Source organism: Anabrus simplex, chromosome 2 (genome assembly GCF_040414725.1).
Source record: "Anabrus simplex isolate iqAnaSimp1 chromosome 2, ASM4041472v1, whole genome shotgun sequence".
In the NCBI taxonomy this organism is placed as follows: Eukaryota; Metazoa; Arthropoda; class Insecta; order Orthoptera; family Tettigoniidae; genus Anabrus; species Anabrus simplex.
The window spans coordinates 214,991,466-215,003,865 of NC_090266.1; the positions used below are offsets into that span (position 1 = coordinate 214,991,466).

General features: G+C 39.8%; 1 protein-coding gene across 5 annotated transcripts in view; it reads right to left on the reverse strand.

The window, feature by feature from the left end:
- Positions 1-12,400, reverse strand: part of Ctns (Cystinosin) — a 636,400-nt gene that overhangs the window by 42,157 nt on the left and 581,843 nt on the right. For 4 of the 5 annotated variants that reach the window (XR_010859250.2, XR_010859246.2, XR_010859249.2 and 1 more), the window contains exons 12-13: positions 8,691-8,798; positions 610-777 (exon numbers count right to left, since the gene is read on the reverse strand). The gene's annotated coding sequence lies outside the window, so the exon portion shown is untranslated. The remainder of the gene's footprint in view (positions 1-609; positions 778-8,690; positions 8,799-12,400) is intronic. The other variant, XR_010859248.2, reaches the window with a different exon arrangement.

Sequence of the window (12,400 nt, forward strand, 5' to 3'; positions counted from 1 at the left end):
ACATAAACATAACTATCTATTCTCCTCATAGAATTTTTCAATTACTTTACACTGAAAATCTGGCCTTGGCATCATTGGAAGGAAAAAAAAGTGATCATTGCTATAGGAAAAGATAGATAGAAAGATTAATAAATAAATTAATAAGTACAGCAGATAGCATTCAAAGAACAAATACTTTCAGAATATTAGGAGAGACTGTTGTACTATGGAACATATCTTACATATAATGTTTTTATATATTTTGAGTACCAGTAGCAACTTTTTAATCCTGTAAATGCTGATAATATATTTTGAGGTTTCCTTTATCCCTTCTTATTTATATTTTTCAGTTTTGCAGTTCTATTAAGAGTAAAAGTAAAATAAAATTGTGCAGAGAGATGTAAAGCATTCATGATCATGTACCATGTATCGTGCCCTTTTGTACCTCTGAACACAGAGAAAATAGATGGGAAATATTTGTATTACATATTTCAAAATAATTTCAAATGTGTCATTACTACCACTGTAACAAATCTTTCCAGAAATATGTAAAAATATAGTAGGATATTTTACTAAAACCATACATTTTTGTAAAACATATAACAAGAACTATTTCTCATTTGTACTTACACTCAGTGACAGTTATCACAAATGCAGCTTTTCAGTTCCTCTGGCCCAGTGTTGTCTTATTTATTCCATAACTTGGGGCAAATTCTTATTGTTGGCACAGGCTGTTCCCTAATACTCTCTTTGATCAAGCCATAGTTCATTTGGATACACCTTTTTTAAGTTTTTCATCTGTTGAAACACAAAATACAAAATTGACGAAAATATACTATAACATACTAGTAACAGAAAACATTCATGACATAATTACATGTTTCATTCTACAGGAACATCCTTAGATTCTATCAAGTCACTTTTATAACATGCATATATATATACTGCGGTGCAAAACTTAAGGACGAAAGTAACCTTCGCATGTTGTGTCACTGCCAAGTAACATAGCTCGATGAAACTTGAACCACACATAGGAAGAACTGCTACAGTATCGTACGGTAGGCAACTGAAAGGAATATGCGATGAGACAAACAGAAATGACACTTTTATAGTGACAATAAATTACATGTAAATCACTGCGACTCATGATGGTCCCCTTGAAAACAAAAGGGACATGGTTCTTAAAAGGGTGTGTGATCACCAAGGACAGCGATGCATGCTCTGCAATGTGTTGCCGTGCTGGCCACAAGATTGGTAAAGAGGTCTTAAGATAGGGCATTCCATTCCTCCACCAGCACGGTTGACAACTGCTGGATGGTTGTTGGTGCCTGTGGATGAGCTGCAATACGTCTGCCCAACATATTCCACACTTGCTCGATGGGATTTAAGTCGGGGGAATGAGCAGGCCAGTCCATTCACTGAATATCCTCTCGTTCTAAGAGCTCCTCCACCTGTGCTGTTCGTTGCGATCATGCATTGTCATCCATAAAAATGAAGTCACGGAAGTATGCCCCCCTAAAAGGACACACATTGGAAAGGAGTACACAGTCACAATAACACTGACCGCTGAGTGTACCCCGTTCAAAGATTTGGAGGTCGGTAAGCCCATGCAACATTATGTCTCCTCACACCATAACACTTGGACCACCAAAATGTTCCTGGGTGCATTAGGCCTACTTGTTCCCACGTCTCACCAGATGAGGGTACGTCTAGAATCACTACTCAGACTGAATTTGCTCTCATTTGAGAAGAGCATGTGACCCCACTCCTCATCGGTCCAGACCTGATGCTCTTGGCACCATCGTAACTACCGAATTGCGGGTGTCAACGGAACACAACGTAATGGTCATCAGGCAAACAGACCACCCCCATGCAGTTGCCCTGCCACTGTGGAGCGTGAGATTGGGTGCCTTGCAGTCTTGTTAAATGTGCTTGCAATTGCACCCGCTATTTGATGTGAGTCTCTTTTTGCCTGTTGCACAATGTAGCGGTCATCTGCTGCTGTAGTTGACCGTGGTCGACCCCCTCCTCTCCTTTGGGCAGCCTGTAGTTCAGAATGCTCTCCATGCATGTGAAACAATGCTGTGAGTAATACCAACCTCCTGGACTACACTCGTCACACTTCGTCCTTCTTCCATTTTCCCGATGATTTTTTCCCGTGTGAAGTCATCCAAATGTTGTCTCCAGGCAATGTTGCAATGAATAACACCACCACACTGTACCATAACAGCTCGCTTATTGACTCACACTGTTTTGTGCCGTTCCTTCAACTGCCTCGTTTTGTGAGGCCAGACCCCATTTGGCGCTATAGTTGAGCTGACCTCACGCCAGGTTTCTATGTAAACATGGGAGACCTCTGGTAACATGTTACCGCACTTTCACTCATTTCCACCGAGTAGTTGATATGCTACTTTATCTATCTCATTCTTAAGTATTGCACAGCAGTGTATGTACAAAGTTGTTTATATTGTGTAAGAACCTGTCAAGGATTTATGACTGGGAAACATGAACAAGTGTGAAAAACTATATGAATATTTAAATCCGTGTTTAACACTTTAATAAATTTGTAAATGTTTTCTGAACTTATCTCAGTGTAGCCCACCTGCTCCTTCCAACGCTCCACCTGGACTAAGCTAGATTGTTGCTCTTGCCAGAAGCTTGCAAGTTGCTAACATAAACCAGTTTGGTTTGAAAACTGTAATGTTGTTATGGTCTACCTGTCTTTATGAATAGTTGAAAAATTATACATGAAAACGATTCTGTAATGTCTTTTTTGAAGTAATGAATGAAGTACACTGACTGACAGAGCAAATGCAACACCAAGAAGGAGTGGTTCGAAAGGGATGAAAGTTGGGGGAAAAACAGAGACGGCACGGATGAATAACTGATGTTTATTTCAAACCGATATGCAGGTTACACAATGCGCACGGCATCGACTCAGTAGGATGTAGGACCACCGCGAGCGGCGATGCACGCAGAAACACGTCGAGGTACAGAGTCAATAAGAGTGCGGATGGTGTCCTGAGGGATGGTTCTCCATTCTCTGTCAACCATTTGCCACAGTTGGTCGTCCGTACGAGGCTGGGGCAGAGTTTGCAAACGGCGTCCAATGAGATCCCACACGTGTTCGATTGGTGAGAGATCCGGAGAGTACGCTGGCCACGGAAGCATCTGTACACCTCGTAGAGCCTGTTGGGAGATGCAAGCAGTGTGTGGGCGGGCATTATCCTGCTGAAACAGAGCATTGGGCAGCCCCTGAAGGTACGGGAGTGCCACCGGCCGCAGCACATGCTGCACGTAGCGGTGGGCATTTAACGTGCCTTGAATACGCACTAGAGGTGACGTGGAATCATACGCAATAGCGCCCCAAACCATGATGCCGCGTTGTCTAGCGGTAGGGCGCTCCACAGTTACTGCCGGATTTGACCTTTCTCCACGCCGACGCCACACTCGTCTGCGGTGATTATCACTGACAGAACAGAAGTGTGACTCATCGGAGAACACGACGTTCCACCATTCCCTCATCCAAGTCGCTCTAGCCCGGCACCATGCCAGGCGTGCACGTCTATGCTGTGGAGTCAATGGTAGTCTTCTGAGCGGACACCAGGAGTGCAGGCCTCCTTCAACCAATCGACGGGAAATTGTTCTGGTCGATATTGGAACAGCCAGGGTGTCTTGCACATGCTGAAGAATGGCGGTTAACGTGGCGTGCGGGGCTGCCACCGCTTGGCGGCGGATGCGCCGATCCTCGCGTGCTGACGTCACTCGGGCTGCGCCTGGACCCCTCGCACGTGCCACATGTCCCTGCGCCAACCATCTTCGTCACAGGCGCTGCACCGTGGACACATCCCTATGGGTATCGGCTGCGATTTGACGAAGCGACCAACCTGCTCTTCTCAGCCCGATCACCATACCCCTTGTAAAGTCGTCTGTCTGCTGGAAATGCCTCCGTTGATGGCGGCCTGGCATTCTTAGCTATACACGTGTCCTGTGGCACACGACGACACGTTCTACAATGACTGTCGGCTGAGAAATCATGGTACGAAGTGGGCCATTCGCCAACGCCGTGTCCCATTTATCGTTCGATACGTGCGCAGCACAGCGGCGCATTTCACATCATGAGCATACCTTAGTGACGTCAGTCTACCCTGCAATTGGCATAAAGTCCTGACCACTCCTTCTTGGTGTTGCATTTGCTCTGTCAGTCAGTGTAATTTGTGTAACTTTATATTGAGCCCTTGTGCTCATTTAATTAATCAGTCATTTATTTGAATGTGCAGTGAATATTCCATTTTTATTAAGTGCTAATACTGGCAGGAAACATCTACATTCAGCAGCCCATGTCGCAATTTCTGCAGGGAGCTTGGAGCTCGGATTTGTTTGCTCACAAGCTAAGTTTGGAAGGTGGAATTTCGACATGACGCACCCAAAGCCGAACAAGGGAACAATAGAATTCCAACGGACAACATTTCGGATGCCCGGGCGAGAGGCTAGGGTCGCTTATAAGAAAGGTTTGAAGTAAGCGTCAGGTACGCGATGCGTCGAGCCAATGAAACGATAGGGCCACCGTCGATATGACTAGGCACTGGTCTAGGGGAAAAGATGGCCTCAATCGAGGATACGACGGCGTCTTCGAGGATGAGTTAATAAAAACGATGACCGCGTCAGTCAGTTACCCTATTATTCGGCGAGATTCTGTGCAGGTAACATCGTAAGAAGAAGTTTTTATTGACGTGAGTGATCGTGTGGGGACTCGTAAGATTTTGTTGGAAGACGCTCAGTCCACATTTGATATACTCAAGTTTTCTATTACTGGGAGAATGGCATTTAACTTACGATTACCAAAGGGAGAGAACAGTTCCATTTAATCATTTCAAAGTGCATAGTAGCCTGCCTGTGTAAATCGTTTCCCAAGGGCATAAACTTTACCATTTTCAGTTCAACCATTTATAATGTGGGACATATTTGACCTAGTTACGGGAGTAGATAAGAGAAGCGGTTTCGCGACTGAATGGGAACTGGTTTCACGGTCGGTGGAATTTACCCCGGCTGTAGTATTCTCGTAACCGGCCAGTTGATCTTGACCTAATTTCTACATCGTGAACGAGGGGATGTTTTAGACGACATCCAGAAGCAGAAGCAGCAACAGAAATACATCACCTTTCTACCCCTCGATGGAGACTAAAGGACTGATCCAAGTCTTTTCTGAAGACAGCATTATCATCAATATGGCGGGCTAAAAAGCCAGATGGGACCAGCTGTCTCCTGAAGACGAGGGGCCACAAGTCAAGATAACAGATGAGTACAGAGTTTTAATGTAATTATGTGAGTGTGAACGTGTTCAATGTTGAAAAAGGGGATAGGTTAGTTTGGTATTTAACTTCTGTAGATGTAGCTTTGTTTGGAAGGACTACGTCCTATTTAAAGTAAATGATAGGAAGCTTGTTAATGTAAATATAATTGTAACGTAAATGTGGACCATTTGCATGAGGTCACAGCTTGCTTTCTTACATGTTATTCTGATTTATTTAGCTGAGTGGTTAGCGTCATTTCTTTTACGAGTCAGTCTTTTTTTTTTGCCTTATATATATATTTTTTATTTGTTTTGATTCGATATTTGAGACGCAGTGTACGTCTCAGGGCTTAATTGTAATTGTAAATAAGGATTCAAATTAAAGTCAAGAAGGACTAGATTAAAGTATTATTAAGGGGAGCTCAAAGTGTACGGAAACATGCCATCACGTTTTCTGGGATTTATTGCATGATGTGTGAATGAGAGTGTGTAAGACGGTGGAGTATGGATCCACGAAGTTGTTAGCATCATCTTCACGACTATTTTGTATATCTAGGTGATAAATTAATTATTGATTCACGAGTTCCACGAACGCAGTTTAGTATTTCAAGTTCCGAATATTAGAATAAAATTTCTGTAAAATGTATCATTGTTGTTATTATTATTATTATTATTATTATTATTATCAGTTTAATATATTATTGTTTATTATTATTATTATTATTATTATTATTAATAATATTATTATTATCTAATGAGTTTCTTGCGATGTAGTGTTGAGATATTTCAGTAACTTTCCGATGTTCAGACATGACCGATTGTCAATGTGGAAAGTTCTTAGTTTCAGTTCATCATATTTATTACAGAGTTGGCCATTTTATTATTCATGTTTATTTTGTGTGCGAGTGCTTTACTTGTGACCAGCGCGGTCATTTCTTCAGTTTTACGCGACTTCAGGACATGAGATATTATCTGTGTGATTTTGAGTAAGAGGACGCGTTCCTCATCTGAAAGGCCTGCATTTTCTTGATTGTGTGACTTGCCTCGGATAGACTGTTGAGCAGCGAGTGTAAAGGGTTGGACCCTGTGGTTTGGGTACTGCTGCTTTATTTTGGGAGACGTCGATCTCCCATTTGAGTCATTCCGCTGCGTGTTGGCGAGGGTGATACGTTTGTCTACCGAGGAGAGTTTTATTTGAGCGGCCTACACTTCGTGATTTTATTGTTCTGTCCATGTCTCTATGGTCGTGGCAGTTGACGAGAGTTTTTATCGCGACGTTTGTTTTGGATTTTCTTTTACGATAGAACCACGCTGAGGAATATTTTGTGTCATGTCATCTCTTCCAGGATACAACGTCGAATTAGGTATTGAAAGGTAAAGCCTATTCTGTCATTTTTTTATTGTCTTTGTGTCCTGTAATTATTTTCAGGAACCTGTGTTGAATAGGAAGTGTTGCTTAACGTATTATTATGTTTCCTTTCATTTTCGTAGTGGCTTTAAGTGGATGCGAGTTGCATGAATGCCGCATGCTTTCCTTGGTGAACCCTGGAAAATATGATATCATGTTTTTGTTTCTTTGAATGTATATATTGCCTTTTATATGATTTTGATTTGTGTGGTTCAAATCCACATTGTTTGTTATGCTCATGAGATTGTTCATGGCTCAAGATGTATATATTGTGTGCGTAGGATGTTTTACCACTCAGAGTGTTATATATTGTACAGTTAGGTTATTTTGTCCCGGCTTTTGCGCATTAGATCACGTCTTTTCTTAAGGTTAGGGACCCCACTGCAATGTCAAGTGTGCAGAAATGGCGAACGTACTCATCTACTTTTAAAAGTGTCAACAAAAGTAAAGCCAGGAGCGTGGTGCATGCACGCAAGCCCGTATGTTAAAATTAATTTTTTTAAACTAAAAAGTTTGATTTGATATGTTAAGTATGTGTGTCGGCATACTTGTGAATTTGTAAAATATTCTGATTCTCAAGATGGACTTTATCCAGCTGAAAAGGAAAACAACAATCTGAGTCATGTAAATCTGATTATTTGATACTTTGCTATTTTTTAAAAACATTTATCTTGTTTATTTTAATAAACAGATTTTCCTCCAAAACTGACGTCATGCTTCGCCTTGCTTTATTGGTAGTTTTAATTGACCTCACCGTGTCCATATTTAGTTATATGTTCCCCATCAAGATCCAGGGAGTAGGGATTTTTAGGGCATTATTTTATCATATTTGGACTGAGCACGTCTGGGATCGGCTGACTAATCTGGGGCAAGTTACCTTGATGGTAAAGACGGGGACAATATTAAATGATAAAGTAATAGGGTGAAGTCCTGAGTGGCAGGCCTCTGCCTGAATTTAGTATATAATTCGTATAATCAAACTTGCGTTCCAAATGTACTTTGCACCCCAGTAACCTCCTACGGGATTAATTAAAAAGCTAAAGTTCGAATGGAGTGGGAAATTTTGTGCTTTAATGAAATTTGAATTAATTCAGTAGAGCAAAGAGGGAAAGACAGGGGAGGGGGGAATTTTCCTGATGTGTGTGGTTGTTGAGGTTGTCTTGGTTATCATTTTGTGATGCATATTTCAACTGCCTCTTTTATATTTAATGATTTGCCTCTTTCTTTTCTGATATATATATATGTGTGTGTGTGTGTGAAATGATGGGAGTTTTCATATACATGTTTTCCAAAGCCTGAATGATGGTTGTACTCAATTGTATTTTTGTGTTCTTTGTGTATGGTGTGGAAATTATGTTTTGTATGGCCAACATTGCATTTGGTTTTTGGCATTTGAGTTCAAAACTCCTAATTTTGAGAAACAGCCCTTTTCGTTTACATTGCATTTGCTAGTGTGCTTTTGTAATGTGTTGTTTATTCTGAGAGCTATTCTTTTAAACCTCGCTTTTGAATATGTTGGCTATCAATTTCATGTTTGGGGCCGATGACCTTCGATGTTAGGCCCCTTAAAACAACAAGCATCATCATCATCAATTTCACGTTTAATACTGATAAAACAGAGCTCGATAACTGCAGTGGCTTAAGTGCGGTCAGTATTCGGGATATAGCAGGTTTGAACCTCACTGTTGGCAGCCAAGAGGATGGTTTTCCATGGTTTCCCATTTTCACACCAGGCAAATGCTGGGGCTGTACCTTAATTAAGGCCACGGCTGCTTCCTTCCCACTCCTAGCTCTTTCCAGTCCCATCATCGCCGTAAGACCTCTCTATGTCAGTGCGACGTAAAGCAACTTGTATTTTTAAAAAATGGATAAATATCATATATCTTAACTAGTGTCTCATTAACGGAGGTGAAGCTCTAACTGTAGCTCCTATAGCCTAGTTCAATTCTATGATACGGAAGGATAAATATGAAAATAATAAATATCTTGAATCTAGCAAACAGAACTTACCACCATTATTTACCTGTTTCCACCATGTGCCATAACAACAGATACTATGTTACGATGCTGGACATTTTCCCCACGATTATGGTCTGTGCCTCTGGTTGTCAGAAGGAACTAGAACAGAAAGTACAACTGAATTAAGAAAATATCTAATAAACAACAAACATAAAAATTAAAATCATGGAAAATAATTTATAGATATTAATACTAAAAAAAAAGAAAAAGAAAGAAATTTGCAGTTACTAATATGAATGCATGTGCTGGAGACTATGATTCAACAGCCATTATTTTAAATAATGCTACATAAGTAGTGATCTATGAATGTGGTTTTATGTACACAAGAACCTCGTTTATCTGGCCCTCACTAATCTGAATCTCCGGTTTATCCGGATCGAAAATAATAAAAATTTACTTTTACTTGTACAGTATTTCTTTTATGGGGTCGATTCTTCTTGAATGTCTTTTCCGCTAGAAACCTGACAACTTTTACGGGTGACATTAATTACATCTTCAATAACTTCACTTTCATTTTTCTGGAATGCTCTCTTGAAACAACCAAAATACAAATCAGGTTGAAATTTCGTGTCCCACTGGCAAAAATGAAATTTTTTAACTGCTGTTCTTCCCTTTCATAACTCTCCACATGAGGTATCTATCTCATTAAGATGTTTTTATTTTGCCCAACACAGTTATCAGCATGGAATTCTAAACGCTCTTCACCTACTGAAATTATTTTCAAGAAGTGATGTACAAGAGATAAGACAGTATTTACTCCTTTACCCGCAATACAAGCTTCTGGAATAATGTACAAAACAAATTTGTTAAGTGGTTCACGCGCTACACCAAAGAGACCCACTTTGTAGCCTGTAAGAAAGAAAATGGGTCCAACTTGTTGCGGATCGTATGGTAAGTGCACCTGTTGGGCAAAATCAAAACTATAATGCATTGTGCATTTGTATGTGTTACAGCTATGTGGCCCATGATACAATGGAGTTTCCAGTTGTCTGATCCCTTGCCTACAATTGTCTATGGTGTTTTTATAAGCAGTCCACTCTGCTTGGACGTGATTAAGATGTTGTATAGCCTTCTCCATCTGATTTCTTTTCTCCTCTTCATCCATAATTGACAGTTTCCCTATTACAGTTTAATTGCTTCTACAAGTCATACAAAGATCAGTCTTGGGTTTCTGAACTACTATGTTACTGCAAAATGTACGCTAGATGGGATACCAGGACGAGAGTGATACAGGAATCCTCTCTAATGATTTACAACTGTCAGAGTATAATCTACAAACGTACTTCTTAGAGATGCTGGTTGGGAGAAGCATGAGATCACTTCTTCGTTTTGTAGGGATCCGTCCTGGTATGACAAGTGCATTTTGTTCACTGAAATTATTCATAAAGTCGACTGCATGTTTACGATTATCAAAAGGAATAGATTTTATCTTAGAAGTCTTTAATATGTTTCGGTGAATTTTTAGGATGCACCCCTTCTTTCTTGAATTGTTCCTTTAATTTTTTCAGCCTTTTAGAGCCACAAGCAAATACAAATTGAAAGAATGACTGAGACACACCTCCTGCCCTCTGAAGTGATGAATTATGTAAGTTTCTTTCCTGTCATAAAATTTTCTCTTAGCAGCTGTCATCATTGGCTGGTTTCGTACTAATGCATTCATTGCACACTTCTCCACAGCACGAAATACACTGAAAGACTCCATCGGTATCGGGAATGTTTGGAGCAGACAGGATGTTTATGAAACCTATTACCTTTATTAAAAGTGCCTAGCTAGGGTTTGTCTATATATATATAAAATCACTGATTCATCATTGCTGAGTCAAAACTACTGGACATAAAGTAATGAAAATTTGGGGATACATTCATATTAACATGTAGGTGCTTGCTAAGAGAGGATTTTTGGATATTCTGTCACTAAGGGAGTGAAAAGGGGGGGTTAATTTTTAAAATGAGGATATCTAGATCTCAAAAACCAAAAAGTTTATAGACGTAAAATTAGGTATTTGAAATCTCCTTTAAAAATAAAGAAACACATAGTTTTTATTTTTGGAAAAGCCCATTAAAGGGGGTGAGAAAAGGGGGAAAACTGGTTGAACACCTTTTATAAGAAGACTTATATCTCAAAAACTGAAGATGTTGCAGACATGAAAATTGAAATTTGGAATCTTTTTTGAAAATAGTCCGACTCGTTGGCTGAACGGTCAGCGTACTGGCCTTCGGTTCAGAGGGTCCCAGGTTCGATTCCCGGCCGGGTCGGGGATTTTAACCTTAATTGGTTAATTCCATTGGCACGGGGGCTGGGTGTATGTGTTGTCTTCATCATCATTTCATCCTCATCATGACGCGCAGGTCACCTACGGGTGTCAAATAGAAAGACCTGCACCCGGCGAGCCGAACCCGTTCTGGGATATCCCGGCACTAAAAGCCATACGACATTTCATTTCATTTCATTTCTTTTGAAAATAAGGAAACACGTATTTCTGGTGTTTTTTGGTAATCTGATGAATAGGGGGTGAGCAGGTGTGACAAACGGGGTGAATTAATAAAAAAGACTATATCTGCAAATTATCTCAGACACGTAACATGTTACAGATTTGAAAACTGGTATTTGGAATTATCTGTAAAAGTAAAGAAACATAAATATTTTTTTTTTTGGAAAATCCAGTAAGGGAAACTGAAAGAGGGGGTGAAATTTTAAAATTAGCGTATATACAGTATATCTCAGAAACATAATATGTTGCAGACGTGAACATTGGTATTTGGAATCTCCTTTAAAAATAAGGAAACACGTATTCTTTGGTTTTTGGGAAATACCCTTAACGGGGGGGGGGGGGGAATTGAAAAATTAGTTGAATTATTTGTATGAGAATGTTATATAGGCCTACACCAAAAAATCTAAAGGTGTTACAAATGTGAAAACTGGTATTTGGAATCTCCTTCAAAAATTTAAAAAAAACACGCATTTGGTTCGGGAATCAACTTGGTGGAAGGAGGGGGGGGGGGGGGTGGGATGAAAACGGAGATGAATTCCTTTTACAAGGATACATATATCTCAAAAACTGAAGATGTTACAGTCATGATATTTGGTATTTGGAAGTTCTTTTAAAGAAACGGTTACTGTTTGTTTTTGGAAAAGTCACTTGAGTGGGGAGTGTGAAAGGAAGTAAAAAAATTGAATTATTTTTCTGGAGAAACTTATATATCAAAAATGAAGGTTACAAACATGGAAATTGGTATTTGGAATCTACTTTAAAAATAAAGGAACACACACATTTTGGGTGGGGCGAAACCAACTTAACGGGTGGTGGTGGAGTGAGAAAGGAGTTGAATTCTTTTCATGAGTATACATCTATCTCAAAAACTCAAGACGTTACAGACATGAAAATTTGTTTCTTTCCAAGTAAAGAAACACGTAATCTTTTATCTTTGGAAAATCCACTTAAGGGGGGGGGGGAATTAATTGAAAATTAGTTGAATTCTTTGTATTGAACCCTTTAGGTCCATATTGAGGGATACCTACCTTTCTTTCCTATCAGCAAAGTTCATGAGATCTGTCTCTTGGGTCGTGTCGGGTTCTTCGTCACTTGCTGAGGTAATGGTAGGGTTCAGTAATTCTAATCTATCTACTGTAATGAAAGGTCTGTTTAAAAGATTTCTATTTATTCAGGAAAATTCTGAAGCCATCTTTATGTCAATGGTAT